The following is a 22,109-nucleotide window of genomic DNA, read 5'->3' on the forward strand; positions in this document are numbered from 1 at the left end:
AATCTAGTGGGTGTAATTTCGCGCCTCACACGCAATTTGAACTGCCCAGTTACCATCATCCACTTGTTTTGTTCCTTCTTGAGATCGCGTTTGGAATTTGGTTCCCTTGTTTGGAACCAGCTCCCAAAAACGTATTCCCACCTAATAGAATCAGTCCAGAAGCGCCTGGTTAGTGTTATCTATGACAGATATTTCGAACGTAAGGTTTATTATGATTGCCATTCTCTTTTAAATATAATAAGCATCACGGACCTAGAAAGTCGCCGATGTTATGGTGAAGCCCTGTTTTTTATAGGATACTAAATGGTCATTTTCGCACTCCCGATATACTGCACAGCGTCAATTTACATGTCTCTCAGCGATTCACGCGCCATTGTACATTATTTTACCCCAGTATGCCACATAGCTAAACACCTGCGTTTACGCCTGCAAATTCTGTGCAATCGTATGTCAACATATATTGATTTCTTCATGCCTCAAAGTGTTTTTACTCGTACCTTAACAAATTTGTTTCTAATGCATTGACTTGCGGTTCTGCCTTCTATGCACGGTTATTTCACCGCTAATCTGTTATCGCGATATCGGCATTTTCTTGTAGCTATAATAAATTTGTGATGTTTTTAATTTTCAGTTGATCACATATTACTATCTGACATGTGCACCAATGTAAGAGCCACTATGGTGTATTGGACACGCAAAAAACATGAATGAATGAATGAATGAATAGGATTCTTTTGAGGAATCTCTATTACTAGCCTAATAAATCTCGGTGAACATGATTACGGAGGAACCGCATTGCGTCGGCTGTCCCCTCTGTCACCTATGATATTTTGTCTCTGGTGCTTCTGACACTGTCTGAACACTTAGTAATTAAGCTCGTTCACGTGGCACGCCTCTAACCTCTGCCCCACCCTCAAAACAGGCACCTGGACAGTGTGTCTGCGGCCGGGGAGTGTATTACAGATCTTGACCAGCTTAGATAGAAACTCACGCTAAACATACCCGCTTTTCCTCGTACGTCTAATATCTCCATTTCTCGGTATGTGCTGCTGTTAATGGAAGTTGATGGAATACCGAAAAAACGGGGAAACGATGCCGGTGTTTCCGCTGGGGAGGCGCGTGCCATCAAACTCCTCAGCGCCGTTACTACGGTCCTCCTTTTATAAATACACCGTCTGACATTCCAAATCGACGTTGTCACGAGGGAGTGCATTAACAATATTCTGCCTCCATTTAAAGTGGCTTTTGCAGTGTTGCAGTATGTCAGCAAATCATTTTTTTTTCTTTCAGGGATCAATGGTAGTTTCACTTTCTCTTCTTTTTTATTTGTTTGCGCACGAGGGGCGTGCGGAGTTGGTGGGCACATGAAATTGACAAATATTAAATAAATATTTGAGATTCAAGCAAAGCTTCGTCGAATAAATTGTGTACAATCTGTTGTATTGCCAATTCGCACAAGCCTTGGTGCCTAAAAAAACGTTAGAGACTCCCTACAAACTCAGCAAATGGATTGATCGAATCTCTAGGAATATTTGGAACCATATATGTTGCTGTTACTTTTTTATTTCCTATTTATCACTCTTGCCTTATTCGGAATATTTATTAGTGCAAGAAAAAGAGTTACCACTGGGTTTGTCACTAGACAACAACAACCCCTCGAGCTGAGGCAGAAAAAAATAAAATTACACTCACCAAGTTCTTGAGCTTGAAAGAAAACCCATTTTGATGGCCTTTTTTTATAACCCTCAATGCTGCAATACAATCTTGTTATAAGAGACCTGTGTGTTAAACACCTGCTTAATTTCTTTAGAGTTTCCTTACGGGTTTCTATTTATTTTATTCACACTACCTCACAGGCTGCGAAAAATTTTCAAACAAGAAGAAAAAGAAAAAGAAAGAAGAAGAACAAAGAAAACACAAATGAACAGCGCAGCACACTTATAATACAAATAAATAAATAATGAAGACAATAACGAAGCGTGTTGAATTTGGTACTTTCAGGTATTATGAACACCTCGGTACCACTTAGTGCAAAAAAGTTTATATAGCGTATAAGCTAAAGATTAAGTAAAAACAAGGTTTACAAAATCGCATAAAAATTTGTGAAAACTTTATCATACAATTTTATGCAGAAATTATTATACTGAAGGTACACTATAATACTAATTTTAAACAATGAAAGGGAAAGGAGTTTTCCAATATGACAATATTAATATCTGCGACTATGTTTGAAAAGAAAATGGTTGCTGAGCTGCTCTATAAAGTAATCTCGGTTCAATTAACAAGCAATGTCGTTGGGGAGATAATTCCACAATCATTTGCCACGTGACCGGAGATGAGTTCAAAAAACGTGTTTTACCAAATATTCACTTGAAAGGGAACGGATTATGTAGCCGTGCTGACATACATAAAGTGTTTCTAGAGAAAATTGTGATTGCGGAGCTGAATTTAAGTATCTGTCCCGGCAGCTATTGCGCAGCGTGTTTCTAAAGGATCAAGTGATATACATATTTTATTTCAATTGTTTTAGCGTGGCCTTCGTATTTCCTTGACGAGAAGCGCGCAGACCTTTTCTGAAAAAAATTTTATTGTTCGTATTATATAAGCTTGATGTGGTGACCGTTTAAGTTAAACAAACTCCATATATTACCGAAGGAAAGTAAATAGTCTAATCTTCGGATATCAGTATGTGCGTTACGCAAGCTCCGAAGTAGGTAACATAGTTTCGGTGCTTTGCCGCAGACTGTGTTTATATTAGAACATAATAAATGATTAGTTAAGTGTACGCCAAAACATTTGTATGACGTTTCCTTTGTGAAGTAAGTGGTATTGATAGATAATGGGTGGATAGAAATATTTCGCTACCCAAAGAAAGTATTTATTTACACTTACATAAGATAAGGATCATCTTGCTGTTAAAACACCTATTATAAAGTTCGTTTATATCACTATGAAAGGCTATATAATCATGAGGACGGCTTATGGGACGATAAATAATGCAATCATCGGCAAAAAGCTGCATGGAAGATGAGATTTAGTAGGCAAGTCTTTAACAAAAATAAAAGGAGTTAAGGTCCAAGAACGCTACCTTGAGGGACATCAGATATGATGGCAGTGAAGCGGGAACTGAAGCTATTGACTATTGTAAATTACTTTCCAAAAGATGAGAAATTACGGAGCCCCGATAGTTTAGCAGAATCTGTTCGAAGGGACGATAAATTAAAAATGAGGCGGTAGCGGGAAACGCAAAGCCTTCAAGTAGTCTAAACATTCAATCTGCTTGTAGATTGGTATACGTGTTTAGGTGCAAGTCAGACGTGAATACCAATAGTTGAGTGTCCCAACTATAGCCTTGTCTATAATCGTGTTGATCAGGGAACAAAAAATTCTTTACTCGAAGTGCTTGTAATTATGCCATGCCATGTTATCCTCGAGAATTTTGCGACAAATTTCAGTCAGTGAAATGGGACAATAGTTATCAGGGGAAGTTTTATAGCCAGTTATACAGACCGCAACCACTTTTGCAGTTTTCCAATCTTTGGGTGCCTGTCCAGGCGATAAAGATTGTCGAAATTTGTGAAAAAAGTATGACTTAAAATCAATATCTTCTTTTTTACACCTTAGAAACACTTTTATCTATGCTAGCGGAAGTTTAAGTTTCCAGGTTAGTAATTACTGATGCGATTCCCTGAGCTGTGATGTCGATGGGTCCCGTGAATTACCCATCGAAATCATGAACTATGTGTATTTGGCAACAATCTTCCTGAGTAGAAATAAATGCAGATTACGTGTTAAATGCGGGCGTACGCTCTTCGATTTTAAATAGCATTTGATTGTCCCAAGGTTTTTAAATGTTATCAGCGGCTTTAAGAGCTGAAATTGCGTCCTAAAACGTTGTCATATTACGTTCGAGAAGTGAAGGCAAATCGCAAAGACAATATTTGTGCTAGGCGGAGGTAAGAGTACACGTTTAGTTATTCAGGCAGTCTTTATAACTGGCCCAAGCGTTTTAGCTAAGAGCATGCTTGTGTTCAAATACAAGCGTTTTTTTTTTTCTTCTTGAAGCATTTAAAATTCTTATTAACCCACGTGTTACTCATTTCATCACTTATTGAGATTACAAGACAATATTTATCAATCAGCACTGATATTTTGTTCCTGAATAGCATACAGTTTTCATCGTAGCATTAAAGAAAAACAAAGGTTTCGTCAGATAGTTGGCTTTATTGCAATCTCGAATTTGTTTTGTGGTGGAATCGTTGATTGTTGGTGGAATGAAAATAAGCAGTTCGAATACTTTGGGATCCCTGAAGCCGTAATGAATAAAACATTTCCAACGTTCTATTGGGAGCTACGTTATCCACGGTCTAAAATATTTGTAACCCTATCGGTTTTAGAAATAACTTGAAACAAATTAGTCTAACGTGAGGCTGATACATTCAAGTGACGAAACAAAACGACGATAAATTCGGCCGGTCACTGAGGTTGTAATAAAATCGTCCAAAAGAAAAATACCAGAAATACAACAAAAATGGGCAGCAAAAAAGATACTGTTGCGAAGTTGTTCTATGAAAGAACTGGAAAAATCTGGTGGACGAGAGCACACACCTATAAAGAGTTCAGCGGGGTGGGTAAGCGTGCTGCCCATGTGATTCGGAGTCGGCTGTTAGTAGCGTTACTAAATGAATGTATTGCTTTTGCAATCTCCAATAGCCCTCCGCCCCCTCTTTTGTCTGCACGGTCGTGTCGATCGACCTTGTAACTGTTAGTATCAAACACTTCACTGCTGTTTATTTCTGGTTACAACCCGGTTTTCGTAAGGGCGAGAGCATCTATGTCATTATCGACTATTAGCGAGAGGATATGCTTGCAATTCGTCATTAACCCTTGAAGGTTAAAGTAGATTGATTGATCGTAGGGTTTAACGAGCCGACAGAATGCAGCTGGTGAGGCCCGCCACAGGGCTCCCGATGATATTGACCCCCCGAGGATATTTATTCTGAGCCAAAATATCCCATACACGGGAGTTTTTCCGTTACACCTTCATCAGAAAAGCGGCTTCCGTGGCGGGAATCGAATCCACGTCTTTTTTCTTAGTAGCAAAATGCCTCAGAAACTCAACCACCGCGGCGGATAAATGTTAGTGTAGAATAACGTAATTCATGGTGCTACCTCAGATCTCTGCGGCTGATTCCAAAAACTTGGGGATGTACAGATTTATTGCACAGTTATATTGACTATGGTACGAGGGCATTGCAAGCACCGTAAAATACAAAGGTTTTTTATCCATGTGTAGCTTAATGACTGCCTAGGTGAATGGATTTTTTTGCGATTTGGGAACATGAGTAGCCTTTTTCTCACTTGCGGCGCAGCTGATGAAAAATCTTCATCAATGACCTATGTTCAACCTTTCAGTTGGTGTGCCTAACCAAGATTGCATTGTTAATGTTTCAAGGAAGTTAGGTTAGCAATTATGGTCCTTTCTCTTTCTGGAAGAAATTTACCCAGCATGTACTTATGTTCCAATTGGGAAAAAGCGGTTGAAATGTTAAGCTCATCTCTGCAAAATTTAACAATTTTTCCCTCTGAGCTGCTCAAGTCCTCTTTTTCTTCGTACTCACCACCAAAAAACAACATATTCGATTGTCGTTGCTTATTCTCAGCATCTTCGCACCTACATTGGATACCATAAATGTTACTTTATCGTAGAAAAAACACTGTCAGGAGAGCTAGGTGAGTTAGGAATCAACACAATGAGGCTTCATTGAAGGGCAGCTACCCAAAGAGTTATTAGTTTTATTGGAGCATCAGCTTCTTCTTTCTTTTGTTTAACACTTTTTTTATTTTATCGATGTTGTTGCTTGCTCTGCTTCAATTCAGAAAAGTGTGTTGAAAAGAGAGTGGCGGACACAAGTACCGATGGCGGTGGCAGAATTAGGCGTGTAAGTACTTACGTTCATATCAGGCCCAGGGATATTATCAACATCACCTCAGAGCACAAGACGTAGATCGAGTAAAACAGCATCGTCGGACGAGAAACGCTCGCTGGACTGCACAGCACACATCGGCTCGGGACTACACCACAATAAAATAGTAACTGTTACGGTTACAACCGGCTTGAGTAAAATAACTAAGATGTTAGGAGGCAAATGGTGAATGTGCCATTTTTGTAGGGGTGTCGTGCCTGAAGCCTGGAGCCGCAGCATCGCAATTATATCCCGCGCTCATTCTTCTTCAGTGCGTTGAAGGGGCGGACCAGCGTGAACAGCCGACCGCTGCGCTGATGTTCAGTTTGGGCTAGTTTTTTGTAATGTAATTGTAAGTTGCGGTCCAGTTTTCGCCAGGGATGTGAATGTCGATTTCAGCAGCCCAAGAAGGGAAGACAGATAGCCGGATGACGGAAAATGCTGAATTCGCCATTCTCATAGTGGTGTTGCGAACGAAGGGTGGAGCTGCAGCCTGGTACTTATATCCCGTTTCGATTGCGCTTTGGTGCGTATACAATACAATTTGAGAGTTTTGTTAAATTGAACTGGGCGGAGATGGCAGCTACTTTAAAGTCACAAATCAAATGGTACAGAGGCTGTAAAAGCAACTAGCCTACTCAGGCGTCAAGTTTACCAATAAACTCCTTTCAGCGCAGGACAGTCTCATTATTAAGGCCGATATATATTTTGGAAAGTCCTTCAAAATTTATGTTTGTGCTTTGAGTCTTGAATGACGCATTCAAACAGTGTCCAGGCGTGTTAAACGTCTAACAAATGTAGGATATCAAGTGATAAGTCCTTGCATTATTTGATCGAAAAGGTCTAAATTCTAAAACACTTACGTAATGTTTCAGAGAACATACGGGGTGTGTTAGGGAACACTAAGAAATTTTAAAACTAGGCTTTACGAGCTCAATTGATTATTTCGCAAGAAGCAATGATGGGTCGTGGAGGGACCCAAACTAGTTTCAATTTGTGTTTGCGGTAAAAATTAGGTCCAACTTGTTATTATCTTTATAATATTTATCATGCTATATTTACATTTATTGTTTTATGCGTCCGCCTTGATGGGAAGCTTTGAGGAGCTTCTAATCATATCAAACGTGTTTAACAGAGCTGCGCAAAGTATGAAATTTTTGTCCGGCAATCTCCGCTCTATGTTATATTCTTTCACAGTTTTCTATGATAAAGTTCTAGAGCACCTCTATCCCAAATTTCAATCTTCTGGCAGCTGCTCATTTACAGATAAAATGGTGTATTTTTTTGACGCGGAGTGGCTGCGTATTGACATCTATATTTTGGTGCCAACACACAAAAAACAAACAGGAAATTTCGGCCAATGACCTCCCAATAAACTCCACTCTTGTCCTGCTTTAGTAGAGTCCACAGTTTACCACCGCAGTACCGTTTTTCATACCTCCATCGTGTTATGGGTCTTCGCTTCTTTTATACCAATCTTTTGGAATTCAATCTATTACCGAAATTGTGCGTGGGCTGTCGGTTTAGCTCAGTATAATGGCAAGCTTAAGTCCATTTCCTTCTTTTTTTGGATCTTTATTATTATCAACTGCAGTTTATTCACTGATACAGGTAGCTTGCGTTAGTCTCCGGGTGTTATTTGTAATATTATTCGTTCCACGGCCGGTTGTGCCGACCTAAGCTTACTCTCTAGATGTTTAAATTGCGCCAAATGTCAGCTTCATATGTGAACACCGTTGGTATACACCGGCTGTAGATTTGTACAGACGGGTTGTACAGAGGTAGCAGTAGCTTATATTTCATTATTTGACACGACTTGCCAAGTGCTCCACTGCCCATACCTTTTCTGCACAGAATAGCTCTTGTTGTTGGGGTCAGCACTAACCATCAGTTTTAGGTAGTTGTATTTTTGTTTCCTAAGTGTTTCGTTTCCTAAGCTGAAAAGACGTTCTTGCTATGCTGATTCCTGAAAAATTTAGATTTATTCATATTATTTTAGCCCCATGGCCGTGCTTTCTAATTGTAGTTTCTCAAGAGTTTTTGTATTTTTTTGCAGTCCCAATCAGCAAGAATATGTCGCCCGTGAAAATCATGTGGCAGAAGGATTCCCCATTCATCCTTAACGCTAAGCTTTTTTTTTTCATTCAAGCTTTTTAAATGTTAGCTCAAGAAATGCTTTGAATAGTTTCAGAGAGATGGTATCTTCCTGTCTTACGCTATTTAAGAGCTGAATTTTTTCTCTTTGCTTCTGGAAGATGATCCTGCCCGTGCATCCCTTACAATGTCTTATATAAGTATTATGCTGGTTTCTTGTATTCCCATGACAATAAGGCTTCTATGACCTCTTCAGTGTGTATGAAATAAAGTGCTTTCTCGTAATTTATAAATCCATATATGGGGTGGGTGTACCGGGCGGATTTTCCTATCACTTGGTGTACGACAAGAATGGGACGTATGGCAAGGTACTTACACTTTCCTAAACTCAGCCTGCTCTCTGGGTTGAAGGTAATCTAAGCCGTAACCTATGCAGCTAAATAACACTTTTGTCAACTTCGTTAAACAGCTTGTAATTAACTCAGAGTAGCCTGACGGGTCTGTAGTTCTTGAGTTCCTTTGCATCTCCCTTCTCATGAATGATAATATTGTTAGCGTTCTTACAGGGTACGGGAACTTCTCGAGTCTTCCAGACATTTCGAGAAAAGTACTGCAAAGTCAACCAATAAAATATCTCCTCTCTCCTTCGAAAGATGTACCTTTACGCCAACCTCACCTGTACCTTTACATATTTTCATGCCTTTAGGAGCCTTCCCATTTTCCTCTTTAGTTAAAAAACAGGGAATACAAGTTGAACTAGTATTCTTTTTTGTTCACCAGTTAAAACATGTGGCACACAGCCTGGTTTAAAATTGTTGTACTACCTTAATATTAATGTCAGATTTCCGCATTAGGTTTTGCTGATCATCTCCGAGTGCGCACTTTGCCGAAGTCTAGTTTTTAGTTGCTTTCAAGCTTATCACTTTTTTCAGCGTTTCCTCGAACGCTGCAACGTAATATGCACGAACGTCTTTCGTTTTTGTTTGTTATCCCGTTTAAACAGCTAGGGTAATTCAATCAGCTTCCCTGTACTTGACAATTTTGTGTTCATACATTTGTCAATTACTTCTTCCTCTTTCTTAGTCATTTTCCACGTTGTTCTCGATATGTTCCTTCTCCCAGAGCTGCTGCTGATTCACTGACAACCGAGGTTAGGGTGTCATTCACCCAGCCCAAACTGAGCTAATTCTGCCCATTCAAAATCGAGATTTGTTTTGAAGAGGTGTTTTAAACTCTGAAATCAGGCTATGACAAAGTTCGTGCAGGGTTTCTTACTTTTCACAAGATTTCTTCGTTCACGTTTAAGATTAAGGCTTAGCTTGCGAATACTAAATTGTGATGGCAGCTCCGAAACATACTTAGCACCTGTAGGTCTAGTACGATACCCGGGTTATCACTCTGAACGAAGTCAATCTCGATTTTGGTTGTACGACCGGGTCATTTCCACATCCAATTCCTATTGTTGCGTTGTTTGAACGACGTGTTTAAAAGCCTCAGCTGATTTCTCTCTCAAAACTACTATTATATCTCCCTTACAGTTGCGACCATCGTTTCCGAAGTTTCCAGTGTCCGTTGTCCCAGTTGCTTCTAACAGACCTTTGCGTTAAATCCGCCCATCACGATTGTGAACTTGGTCGTTGCCATCTTCATTGCTGATTCGACGTCTTTGAAGAAGCTATCCATAGCTTCATCATCATAAATGATTGTTGGTGCATAGGTGAGAACTATCTCTAACTTGTATCACTTGTTCAGACGATCACTACAGCCGCGACTCGCTTGCTAATTCTTACAAACTGCTCAATGTTTTTGGCTATTATCCCGTAGTATAAAAATTCCACCCCGCGTAAGTTGTCTCTTCCGGTTCTAGGCAGCACCGAATATGCTGGACTTAGCTCTATGAAGTCTTCTGCAGTAATTCTAACTTCGGTTAACCCTATACTATCCAACTCAATTACAGAGAGCTCCTTTAGTAGTACAGCTAGGCTTCTCTCACTAGACAAAATACGTGCGTTGAACGTTGCCAAGGTCACGTACTAACGCCGGCCTCTCTGGCCCAAGAGATACATTATGGCTTCCCATTATAGATAGTTGTTGGTGTATAGGCCTGCACTATCTCTAACTTGTATCACTTGATTAGCTGATCACAACATAGGTTACTTTCTCCCTAATTCTGACAAACTTCTGCAAGTTTTCTGCTATTTCCGTGTAGAATAAAAAGCCCACCTTGTATTCGTTTTTTCTTGCGGTATTCTGCAGCACAGATGGTGTATAGCTGTTGTGCCCGCCGCCGTGGACAAGCGCTCTAAGGTGCTAGGGACTGAGGGCCCAGAGATAACTGGGTTAGTCGTGGAAGGTGGCGGCGAACTACTACACCATGGTGGCCAGATCCTTGTATGGTGAGCGGGCACTATTTGTATACTCAAGAGACTTCCTAGCATGGTTACACCTTCCTAGTGTGGCTCCTAACATATCCGTGATGATGCTTACATCTGGAGCAGGCTGCGCACCACACCTGCATGTTTGGGCACAGAGAGCTGGAGAAAAATCGCAATCTAGCGGTACAGTTTCCCGCCGTCGACGTTTCTGGGCCCACCTTTGGAGATGCTGAGCTGGTGTTGTTATGTGCTTTGTTTTATACGCGCGGTTACGAAGGGGCAACCTGACAGGCTGGCTTAGTATTTCGAGTCATTTACATCTGGCAGTTGGAAAATATAGCTACTACCATATTAAATGAATAGCTACAAAAAACGGCTAGTTGCAATGTAGGCTGACCAAACAGAAGCTTCCCATGCGAACCTTAGCTTATCACCGGATTTTCAGCTGGCTATTGTGCAGCTCAGCTCGCACAGTTAGGTCTAAGCGTGCCTTCATGAGTAAACGCTTCTCGAACGTATCATTACTATAAGCTTGCATTTCAGCTGTTGGCAGTACATTTACGAACCTGATTTAACATTTGAAGCGGGGGGCAGAGCAACTTAATAATGGTACGGTGGCCTTTAAATGGTCAACTTGTTGCAGAAGTTAGCCAAGTTTGTTTTGCTTGAAGGCGAATCAGCGCGCGCCACCGGGGATTCACCAACAGAAAAATCCAACAGCAAGATTTTAGGTGCCCTAAACATTTATAATCTGCTTGTCTTGTTTGAGCTTCTGCATGCTCTAGAGTAGGACCCATGGGGACCTCGCCGTTGACGTAGGTGAGTGTTTATGATGAACAATTGTCAGATGTGTGGTCGTGTTGGACACACTTTGCAAACGTAAGTCGGCCAGGGCATAAGTTTTTATTATGCCAAAACCTTTCCCACTTAAAACAGCTCTGCGGATTAGGGATGTTTGGCCGAATTGAACATCGGAGAAGTCCTGTGGTGATGAATTCGGGGAGTGTTGACCAGTGAAAGGTTAAGATCAAGTGTTCGGTAATTATTTCCTTGTCATCGCTGGGTATCGTAATGCGCCCTACTGGTTTTTCACTCTGGCTTTTCATGCCTTCCAGCAAAATCGGTTTTGATTTACTTCTTGAGGTCAGGATCTGAGTTCACGCCCCGTCAGTAGTCAAAGCTTCTGTGGGGCACAACTCTGAGGTCAAGAACAGAGATAATTGCCTGGCTCAGTTGATTGGCTGCAGGGCCTGCTGCAGGATAGACACTTCGACCAACAGTTCTCCAGTTCTAGGTTTCTTTGTTTTGATGGATTCTCCAATTCTATCGTCTATGAACTTCGCGACCAAGAACACAGATCGAGAGCAACAGGCTCTTCGTTTACAACAGATTTAATATTCTGGATGCGGGGATTGTTGTCTGGCTTTGGTAACACAATTGTTTGTAAGGACAGAATCGTTACTTCTGTTAGGCCGATTTTCAGGGACGGATCACGTTTCCGGGGGGAGGTTTGAGAATACCATACGGCACAGGAAAAAAGCAGAGGATGGTTCCCTATCCCTGCCATGATAGTCAGCGAGGTCCCGGAGCTACCTCCCTGGTAAAAATTCAGAGAGCCCATTCGCAGGAGCCTGACCACGACCCCCATGGCCACGGCTCGTGGTTTCTCACCCTCCGCCTATAAACCCATCGCCACCATACACTACAGCTAACGCTTGGGGCTTGGGGTCCATGGTGTCCCCAATACTTTCACCAAGATTACTCAGGCTGCCCTGTGTGGGGTGAACGGAATTGTGCTGCCTGGCTATTGCATAATGTATCGTAGTATATCCTCCCAATTCGACCACTTAACACTGCAAAACACCTTTATTATATTGGGAAGTGGTGTAAAAAATGGGGAATGTCAGGGCACATAAAAAATGAAATGCATAATATCTTTTACGCGCAAGGATTGATTATAACTATCGCTACACTATCAATAAACACCAAATGCTATAGGCATCTTCCTATAAGTACCTTGGAATATATTTAAACCTAATCTCTCCTGTTCTCACCACACTGCCACCATCAGCGCAAAAGATTCCAAATCGTTAGTATATCTACTTTGTAATTAACATGACTGTCCTATTCGGGTTGGTAACCTAGCGTATCATACCTTTGTCTACCTAGGCCTTGAATTTGCCGCTTCTATCTGGTGCCCTATAACACAGCTACCTAATTAATATTCTAGAAGAGATTCAGAATAGGGTGGCTTGATTAATTTCACGCAATCCTGACTATAAGAGCAGCATAACTCAAATTAGGAACAGTCTTTCACTTCAACCCCTGAGCACTCGATGCGGTATTTTTCTACTTTCCCTCTTACCTAAATACGTGTACAGCAATAGGCCTATCACACTTCACCTTGACATTCCTTCCATTACTTCATGTAGGGTGCTTAATCACGTCAGTTTCATGTGGTATATAGGGAAATGAATTATTTGAAATCAACTGCTCTTCCTCGTGCCATATGTTACTGAAATGAGTTCTAGACAACATCGCGTTTCTGTCAGACAACAATTCTTCGGGTGTATTCACGAGATTGGACAGGAATGTCCGTGTGAAGCCTTAAATTTAAAAAAAAATTGATATATACGTCCTTCAGGGCAGGGGGAAATATAGGGGAAGTTCTTGTGCAAAAACACTTCTTTGTTCCCAAATATTCCAAAAGTCGGCTCGGGTCAATGGCATGCTGGGTGTATCGCGGAAAATTGGAAACTTCCATCACTGCAAAGCAAAAAGTACTACAGCAAATTACCTTGTTCTTTGAAGTAGAGTCCTTGCTTGCTCACAAATTATTTAAACTATCTGTAGTTGGCTTGGAGAGCGAATTCTCTTTAATAAAAACTCCCGAATTGGGAAAAATTTTAAACACGACAATTGGGTAGCTTTTCGTCTAATTTTAAACTAGCTAGGTAGTAAAAAATGTTAGTGTTTGTTTCTACCTTTGTTCAACTTCCGTTTCCATTTTAGTTCATAGGGTGAAGACGCTTCACTCTGTAAAAACCCCTGTACTGCAGCAAGATGACGCAATTGGTATATTTTGAAGGCCAAAAAAATAGGCTATATTTGATTGTTTTGAAAGTTTCAGGAATTAAAGCTGCGTTGCTAACACCTATATCAAAAATACATTTGTTGCTATATTTTTGTGTTATTTCAGCTACAAAGTCAGCATTCTGGTGACATACCCAGGTGTTTTTTAAGGAGCCTATGACCGCAATGTCGGGCAAGAAGGGGCCATTACAAAATGTAAACCTATAAATGAACGTCGAGGTAAGCATGTTTTACTATAATTAGGCAAAAATGTATATATATTTATATATATATATATATATATATATATATAGAAATAAGGGTTGGCAGTCGAGAAAACCTCGGAAAGCAAAGGGGAGGATGTGGTAGATCATTGAAACAGATTAAGAATTTGGAAAGAAAGAAAGTGAAGAAAAAATGCCCGCCAGGTGGGATCCGAACCCACGACCTCCAGAATACTGGTCTGGTGCGATAACCACTACGCTACCGGCGGGGCGATTTTCCCATTCACTTTCTGGGGTATTTATGTTAGGTATGTTTGTTTCCTGTGCTTGGGGGTGGTAGCCAGCGCCATTCGGACTAATCGGGGTGAAGGGGACCTTCTTTTTAACCCCCGGGTCGTGACTCGAGTGTCTACGACATGTCCAGAGTGGTCGACCAGCTTTGAACCCTCTTAAGCTCCCTTTGGCAACAAGACTGCCAGAACAGAGGCCCTCGCTATGCATGTAGCGAATCAGAATAGGAAATGAGGGGCTCGTTGAAAATAACACAGAAATAAGGGTTGGCAGTCGAGAAAACCTCGGAAAGCAAAGGGGAGGATGTGGTAGATCATTGAAACAGATTAAGAATTTGGAAAGAAAGAAAGTGAAGAAAAAATGCCCGCCAGGTGGGATCCGAACCCACGACCTCCAGAATACTGGTCTGGTGCGATAACCACTACGCTACCGGCGGGGCGATTTTCCCATTCACTTTCTGGGGTATTTATGTTAGGTATGTTTGTTTCCTGTGCTTGGGGGTGGTAGCCAGCGCCATTCGGACTAATCGGGGTGAAGGGGACCTTCTTTTTAACCCCCGGGTCGTGACTCGAGTGTCTACGACATGTCCAGAGTGGTCGACCAGCTTTGAACCCTCTTAAGCTCCCTTTGGCAACAAGACTGCCAGAACAGAGGCCCTCGCTATGCATGTAGCGAATCAGAATAGGAAATGAGGGGCTCGTTGAAAATAACACAGAAATAAGGGTTGGCAGTCGAGAAAACCTCGGAAAGCATAGGGGAGGATGTGGTAGATAATTGAAACAGATTAAGAATTTGGAAAGAAAGTGAAGAAAAAATGCCCGCCAGGTGGGATCCGAACCTACGACCTCCAGAATACCGGTCTGGTGCGATAACCACTACGCTACCGGTGGGGCGATTTTCCCATTCACTTTCTGGGGTATTTATGTTAGGTATGTTTGTTTTCCTGTGCTTGGGGGTGGTAGCCAGCGCCATTCGGACTAATCGGGGTGAAGGGGACCTTCTTTTAACCCCCGGGTCGTGACTCGAGTGTCTACGACATGTCCAGAGTGGTCGACCAGCTTTGAACCCTCTTAAGCTCCCTTTGGCAACAAGACTGCCAGAACAGAGGCCCTCGCTATGCATGTAGCGAATCAGAATAGGAAATGAAGGGCTCGTCGAAATAACACAGAAATAAGGGTTGGCAGTCGAGAAAACCTCGGAAAGCAAAGGGGAGGATGTGGTAGATCATTGAAACAGATTAAGAATTTGGAGAGAAAGAAAGAAAGTGAAGAAAAAATGCCCGCCAGGTGGGATCCGAGCCCACGACCTCCAGAATACCGGTCTGGTGCGATAACCACTACGCTACCGGCGGGGCGATTTTCCCATTCACTTTCTGGGGTATGTATGTTAGGTATGTTTGTTTCCTGTGCTTGGGGGTGGTAGCCAGCGCCATTCGGACTAATCGGGGTGAAGGGGACCTTCTTTTTAACCCCCCGGTCGTGACTCGAGTGTCTACGACATGTCCAGAGTGGTCGACCAGCTTTGAACCCTCTTAAGCTCCCTTTGGCAACAAGACTGCCAGAACAGAGGCCCTCGCTATGCATGTAGCGAATCAGAATAGGAAATGAGGGGCTCGTTGAAAATAACACAGAAATAAGGGTTGGCAGTCGAGAAAACCTCGGAAAGCAAAGGGGAGGATGTGGTAGATAATTGAAACAGATTAAGAATTTGGAAAGAAAGTGAAGAAAAAATGCCCGCCAGGTGGGATCCGAACCCACGACCTCCAGAATACCAGTCTGGTGCGATAACCACTACGCTACCGGCGGGGCGATTTTCCCATTCACTTTCTGGGGTATTTATGTTAGGTATGTTTGTTTCCTGTGCTTGGGGGTGGTAGCCAGCGCCATTCGGACTAATCGGGGTGAAGGGGACCTTCTTTTTAACCCCCGGGTCGTAACTCGAGTGTCTACGACATGTCCAGAGTGGTCGACCAGCTTTGAACCCTCTTAAGCTCCCTTTGGCAACAAGACTGCCAGAACAGAGGCCCTCGCTATGCATGTAGCGAATCAGAATAGGAAATGAGGGGCTCGTTGAAATTAACACAGAAATAAGGGTTGGCAGTCGAGAAAACCTCGGAAAGCAAAGGGGAGGATGTGGTAGATAATTGAAACAGATTAAGAATTTGGAAAGAAAGTGAAGAAAAAATGCCCGCCAGGTGGGATCCGAACCCACGACCTCCAGAATACCGGTCTGGTGCGATAACCACTACGCTACCGGCGGGGCGATTTTCCCATTCACTTTCTGGGGTATTTATGTTAGGTATGTTTGTTTCCTGTGCTTGGGGGTGGTAGCCAGCGCCATTCGGACTAATCGGGGTGAAGGGGACCTTCTTTTTAACCCCCGGGTCGTGACTCGAGTGTCTACGACATGTCCAGAGTGGTTGACCAGCTTTAAACCCTCTTAAGCTCCCTTTGGCAACAAGACTGCCAGAACAGAGGCCCTCGCTATGCATGTAGCGAATCAGAATAGGAAATGAGGGGCTCGTTGAAAATAACACAGAAATAAGGGTTGGCAGTCGAGAAAACCTCGGAAAGCAAAGGGGAGGATGTGTTAGATCATTGAAACAGATTAAGAATTTGGAAAGAAAGAAAGAAAGTGAAGAAAAAACGCCCGCCAGGTGGGATCCGAACCCACGACCTCCAGAATACCGGTCTGGTGCGATAACCACTACGCTACCGGCGGGGCGATTTTCCCATTCACTTTCTGGGGTATTTATGTTAGGTATGTTTGTTTCCTGTGCTTGGGGGTGGTAGCCAGCGCCATTCGGACTTATCGGGGTGAAGGGGACCTTCTTTTTAACCCCCGGGTCGTGACTCGAGTGTCTACGACATGTCCAGAGTGGTCGACCAGCTTTGAACCCTCTTAAGCTCCCTTTGGCAACAAGACTGCCAGAACAGAGGCCCTCGCTATGCATGTAGCGAATCAGAATAGGAAATGAGGGGCTCGTTGAAAATAACACAGAAATAAGGGTTGGCAGTCGAGAAAACCTCGGAAAGCATAGGGGAGGATGTGGTAGATAATTGAAACAGATTAAGAATTTGGAAAGAAAGTGAAGAAAAAATGCCCGCCAGGTGGGATCCGAACCCACGACCTCCAGAATACCGGTCTGGTGCGATAACCACTACGCTACCGGCGGGGCGATTTTCCCATTCACTTTCTGGGGTATTTATGTTAGGTATGTTTGTTTCCTGTGCTTGGGGGTGGTAGCCAGCGCCATTCGGACTAATCGGGGTGAAGGGGACCTTCTTTTTAACCCCCAGGTCGTGACTCGAGTGTCTACGACATGTCCAGAGTGGTCGACCAGCTTTGAACCCTCTTAAGCTCCCTTTGGCAACAAGACTGCCAGAACAGAGGCCCTCGCTATGCATGTAGCGAATCAGAATAGGAAATGAGGGGCTTGTTGAAAATAACACAGAAATAAGGGTTGGCAGTCGAGAAAACCTCGGAAAGCAAAGGGGAGGATGTGGTAGATCATTGAAACAGATTAAGAATTTGGAAAGAAAGAAAGAGAGCGAAGAAAAAATGCCCGCCAGTTGGGATCCGAACCCACGACCTCCAGAATACCGGTCTGGTGCGATAACCACTACGCTACCGGCGGGGCGATTTTCCCATTCACTTTCTGGGGTATTTATGTTAGGTATGTTTGTTTCCTGTGCTTGGGGGTGGTAGCCAGCGCCATTCGGACTAATCGGGGTGAAGGGGACCTTCTTTTTAACCCCCGGGTCGTGACTCGAGTGTCTAGGACATGTCCAGAGTGGTCGACCAGCTTTGAACCCTCTTAAGCACCCTTTGGCAACAAGACTGCCAGAACAGAGGCCCTCGCTATGCATGTAGCGAATCAGAATAGGAAATGCGGGGCTCGTTGAAAATAACACAGAAATAAGGGTTGGCAGTCGAGAAAACCTCGGAAAGCAAAGGGGAGGATGTGGTAGATAATTGAAACAGATTAAGAATTTGGAAAGAAAGTGAAGAAAAAATGCCCGCCAGGTGGGATCCGAACCCACGACCTCCAGAATACCGGTCTGGTGCGATAACCACTACGCTACCGGCGGGGCGATTTTCCCATTCACTTTCTGGGGTATTTATGTTAGGTATGTTTGTTTCCTGTGCTTGGGGGTGGTAGCCAGCGCCATTCGGACTAATCGGGGTGAAGGGGACCTTCTTTTTAACCCCCGGGTCGTGACTCGAGTGTCTACGACATGTCCAGAGTGGTCGACCAGCTTTGAACCCTCTTAAGCTCCCTTTGGCAACAAGACTGCCAGAACAGAGGACCTCGCTATGCATGTAGCGAATCAGAATAGGAAATGAGGGGCTCGTTGAAAATAACACAGAAATAAGGGTTGGCAGTCGAGAAAACCTCGGAAAGCAAAGGGGAGGATGTGTTAGATCATTGAAACAGATTAAGAATTTGGAAAGAAAGAAAGAAAGTGAAGAAAAAATGCCCGCCAGGTGGGATCCGAACCAACGACCTCCAGAATACCGGTCTGGTGCGATAACCACTACGCTACCGGCGGGGCGATTTTCCCATTCACTTTCTGGGGTATTTATGTTAGGTATGTTTGTTTCCTGTGCTTGGGGGTGGTAGCCAGCGCCATTCGGACTAATCGGGGTGAAGGGGACCTTCTTTTTAACCCCCGGGTCGTGACTCGAGTGTCTACGACATGTCCAGAGTGGTCGACCAGCTTTGAACCCTCTTAAGCTCCCTTTGGCAACAAGACTGCCAGAACAGAGGCCCTCGCTATGCATGTAGCGAATCAGAATAGGAAATGAGGGGCTCGTTGAAAATAACACAGAAATAAGGGTTGGCAGTCGAGAAAACCTCGGAAAGCAAAGGGGAGGATGTGGTAGATCATTGAAACAGATTAAGAATTTGGAGAGAAAGAAAGAAAGTGAAGAAAAAATGCCCGCCAGGTGGGATCCGAACCCACGACCTCCAGAATACCGGTCTGGTGTGATAACCACTACGCTACCGGCGGGGCGATTTTCCCATTCACTTTCTGGGGTATTTATGTTATGTATGTTTGTTTCCTGTGCTTGGGGGTGGTAGCCAGCGCCATTCGGACTATTCGGGGTGAAGGGGACCTTCTTTTTAACCCCCGGGTCGTGACTCGAGTGTCTACGACATGTCCAGAGTGGTCAACCAGCTTTGAACCCTCTTAAGCTCCCTTTGGCAACAAGACTGCCAGAACAGAGGCCCTCGCTATGCATGTAGCGAATCAGAATAGGAAATGAGGGGCTCGTTGAAAATAACACAGAAATAAGGGTTGGAAACCTCGGAAAGCAAAGGGGAGGATGTGGTAGATCATTGAAACAGATTAAGAATTTGGAGAGAAAGAAAGAAAGTGAAGAAAAAATGCCCGCCAGGTGGGATCCGAGCCCACGACCTCCAGAATACCGGTCTGGTGCGATAACCACTACGCTACAGGCGAGGCGATTTTCCCATTCACTTTCTGGGGTATTTATGTTAGGTATGTTTGTTTCCTGTGCTTGGGGGTGGTAGCCAGCGCCATTCGGACTAATCGGGGTGAAGGGGACCTTCTTTTTAACCCTCGGGTCGTGACTCGAGTGTCTAGGACATGTCCAGAGTGGTCGACCAGCTTTGAACCCTCTTAAGCACCCTTTGGCAACAAGACTGCCAGAACAGAGGCCCTCGCTATGCATGTAGCGAATCAGAATAGGAAATGAGGGGCTCGTTGAAAATAACACAGAAATAAGGGTTGGCAGTCGAGAAAACCTCGGAAAGCAAAGGGGAAGATGTGGTAGATAATTGAAACAGATTAAGAATTTGGAAAGAAAGTGAAGAAAAAATGCCCGCCATGTGGGATCCGAACCCACGACCTCCAGAATACCGGTCTGGTGCGATAACCACTACGCTACCGGCGGGGCGATTTTCCCATTCACTTTCTGGCGTATTTATGTTAGGTATGTTTGTTTCCTGTGCTTGGGGGTGGTAGCCAGCGCCATTCGGACTAATCGGGGTGAAGGGGACCTTCTTTTTAACCCCCGGGTCGTGACTCGAGTGTCTACGACATGTCCAGAGTGGTCGACCAGCTTTGAACCCTCTTAAGCTTCCTTTGGCAACAAGACTGCCAGAACAGAGGCCCTCGCTATGCATGTAGCGAATCAGAATAGGAAATGAGGGGCTCGTTGAAAATAACACAGAAATAAGGGTTGGCCGTCGAGAAAACCTCGGAAAGCAAAGGGGAGGATGTGTTAGATCATTGAAACAGATTAAGAATTTGGAAAGAAAGAAAGAAAGTGAAGAAAAAATGCCCGCCAGGTGGGATCCGAACCCACGACCTCCAGAATACCGGTCTGGTGCGATAACCACTACGCTACCGGCGGGGCGATTTTCCCATTCACTTTCTGGGGTATTTATGTTAGGTATGTTTGTTTCCTGTGCTTGGGGGTGGTAGCCAGCGCCATTCGGACTAATCGGGGTGAAGGGGACCTTCTTTTTAACCCCCGGGTCGTGACTCGAGTGTCTACGACATGTCCAGAGTGGTCGACCAGCTTTGAACCCTCTTAAGCTCCCTTTGGCAACAAGACTGCCAGAACAGAGGCCCTCGCTATGCATGTAGCGAATCAGAATAGGAAATGAGGGGCTTGTTGAAAATAACACAGAAATAAGGGTTGGCAGTCGAGAAAACCTCGGAAAGCAAAGGGGAGGATGTGGTAGATCATTGAAACAGATTAAGAATTTGGAGAGAAAGAAAGAAAGTGAAGAAAAAATGCCCGCCAGGTGGGATCCGAACCCACGACCTCCAGAATACCGGTCTGGTGGGATAACCACTACGCTACCGGCGGGGCGATTTTCCCATTCACTTTCTGGGGTATTTATGTTAGGTATGTTTGTTTCCTGTGCTTGGGGGTGGTAGCCAGCGCCATTCGGACTAATCGGGGTGAAGGGGACCTTCTTTTTAACCCCCGGGTCGTGACTCGAGTGTCTAGGACATGTCCAGAGTGGTCGACCAGCTTTGAACCCTCTTAAGCACCCTTTGGCAACAAGACTGCCAGAACAGAGGCCCTCGCTATGCATGTAGCGAATCAGAATAGGAAATGAGGGGCTCGTTGAAAATAACACAGAAATAAGGGTTGGCAGTCGAGAAAACCTCGGAAAGCAAAGGGGAGGATGTGGTAGATAATTGAAACAGATTAAGAATTTGGAAAGAAAGTGAAGAAAAAATGCCCGCCAGGTGGGATCCGAACCCACGACCTCCAGAATACCGGTCTGGTGCGATAACCACTACGCTACCGGCGGGGCGATTTTCCCATTCACTTTCTGGGGTATTTATGTTAGGTATGTTTGTTTCCTGTGCTTGGGGGTGGTAGCCAGCGCCATTCGGACTAATCGGGGTGAAGGGGACCTTCTTTTTAACCCCCGGGTCGTGACTCGAGTGTCTACGACATGTCCAGAGTGGTCGACCAGCTTTGAACCCTCTTAAGCTCCCTTTGGCAACAAGACTGCCAGAACAGAGGACCTCGCTATGCATGTAGCGAATCAGAATAGGAAATGAGGGGCTCGTTGAAAATAACACAGAAATAAGGGTTGGCAGTCGAGAAAACCTCGGAAAGCAAAGGGGAGGATGTGTTAGATCATTGAAACAGATTAAGAATTTGGAAAGAAAGAAAGAAAGTGAAGAAAAAATGCCCGCCAGGTGGGATCCGAACCAACGACCTCCAGAATACCGGTCTGGTGCGATAACCACTACGCTACCGGCGGGGCGATTTTCCCATTCACTTTCTGGGGTATTTATGTTAGGTATGTTTGTTTCCTGTGCTTGGGGGTGGTAGCCAGCGCCATTCGGACTAATCGGGGTGAAGGGGACCTTCTTTTTAACCCCCGGGTCGTGACTCGAGTGTCTACGACATGTCCAGAGTGGTCGACCAGCTTTGAACCCTCTTAAGCTCCCTTTGGCAACAAGACTGCCAGAACAGAGGCCCTCGCTATGCATGTAGCGAATCAGAATAGGAAATGAGGGGCTCGTTGAAAATAACACAGAAATAAGGGTTGGCAGTCGAGAAAACCTCGGAAAGCAAAGGGGAGG

General features: G+C 44.0%; 3 non-coding genes across 3 annotated transcripts; all 3 read right to left on the minus strand.

The window, feature by feature from the left end:
* Positions 1–13,927: 13,927 nt before the first annotated feature.
* Positions 13,928–14,000, minus strand: Trnat-agu (transfer RNA threonine (anticodon AGU)). Its single transcript has one exon. It is a non-coding gene; the product is annotated as a tRNA-Thr (tRNA).
* Positions 14,001–14,385: 385 nt separating this feature from the next.
* On the minus strand, positions 14,386–14,458 carry Trnat-agu (transfer RNA threonine (anticodon AGU)). The gene has a single exon. It is a non-coding gene; the product is annotated as a tRNA-Thr (tRNA).
* A 1,296-nt stretch (positions 14,459–15,754) lies between these two features.
* Positions 15,755–15,827, minus strand: Trnat-ggu (transfer RNA threonine (anticodon GGU)). Its single transcript has one exon. It is a non-coding gene; the product is annotated as a tRNA-Thr (tRNA).
* Between the last annotated feature and the right edge of the window lie 6,282 nt (positions 15,828–22,109).

Source organism: Haemaphysalis longicornis, unplaced genomic scaffold, assembly GCF_048455015.1.
Source record: "Haemaphysalis longicornis isolate Haplotype H1 unplaced genomic scaffold, Haemaphysalis longicornis Haplotype H1 scaffold_11, whole genome shotgun sequence".
In the NCBI taxonomy this organism is placed as follows: Eukaryota; Metazoa; Arthropoda; class Arachnida; order Ixodida; family Ixodidae; genus Haemaphysalis; species Haemaphysalis longicornis.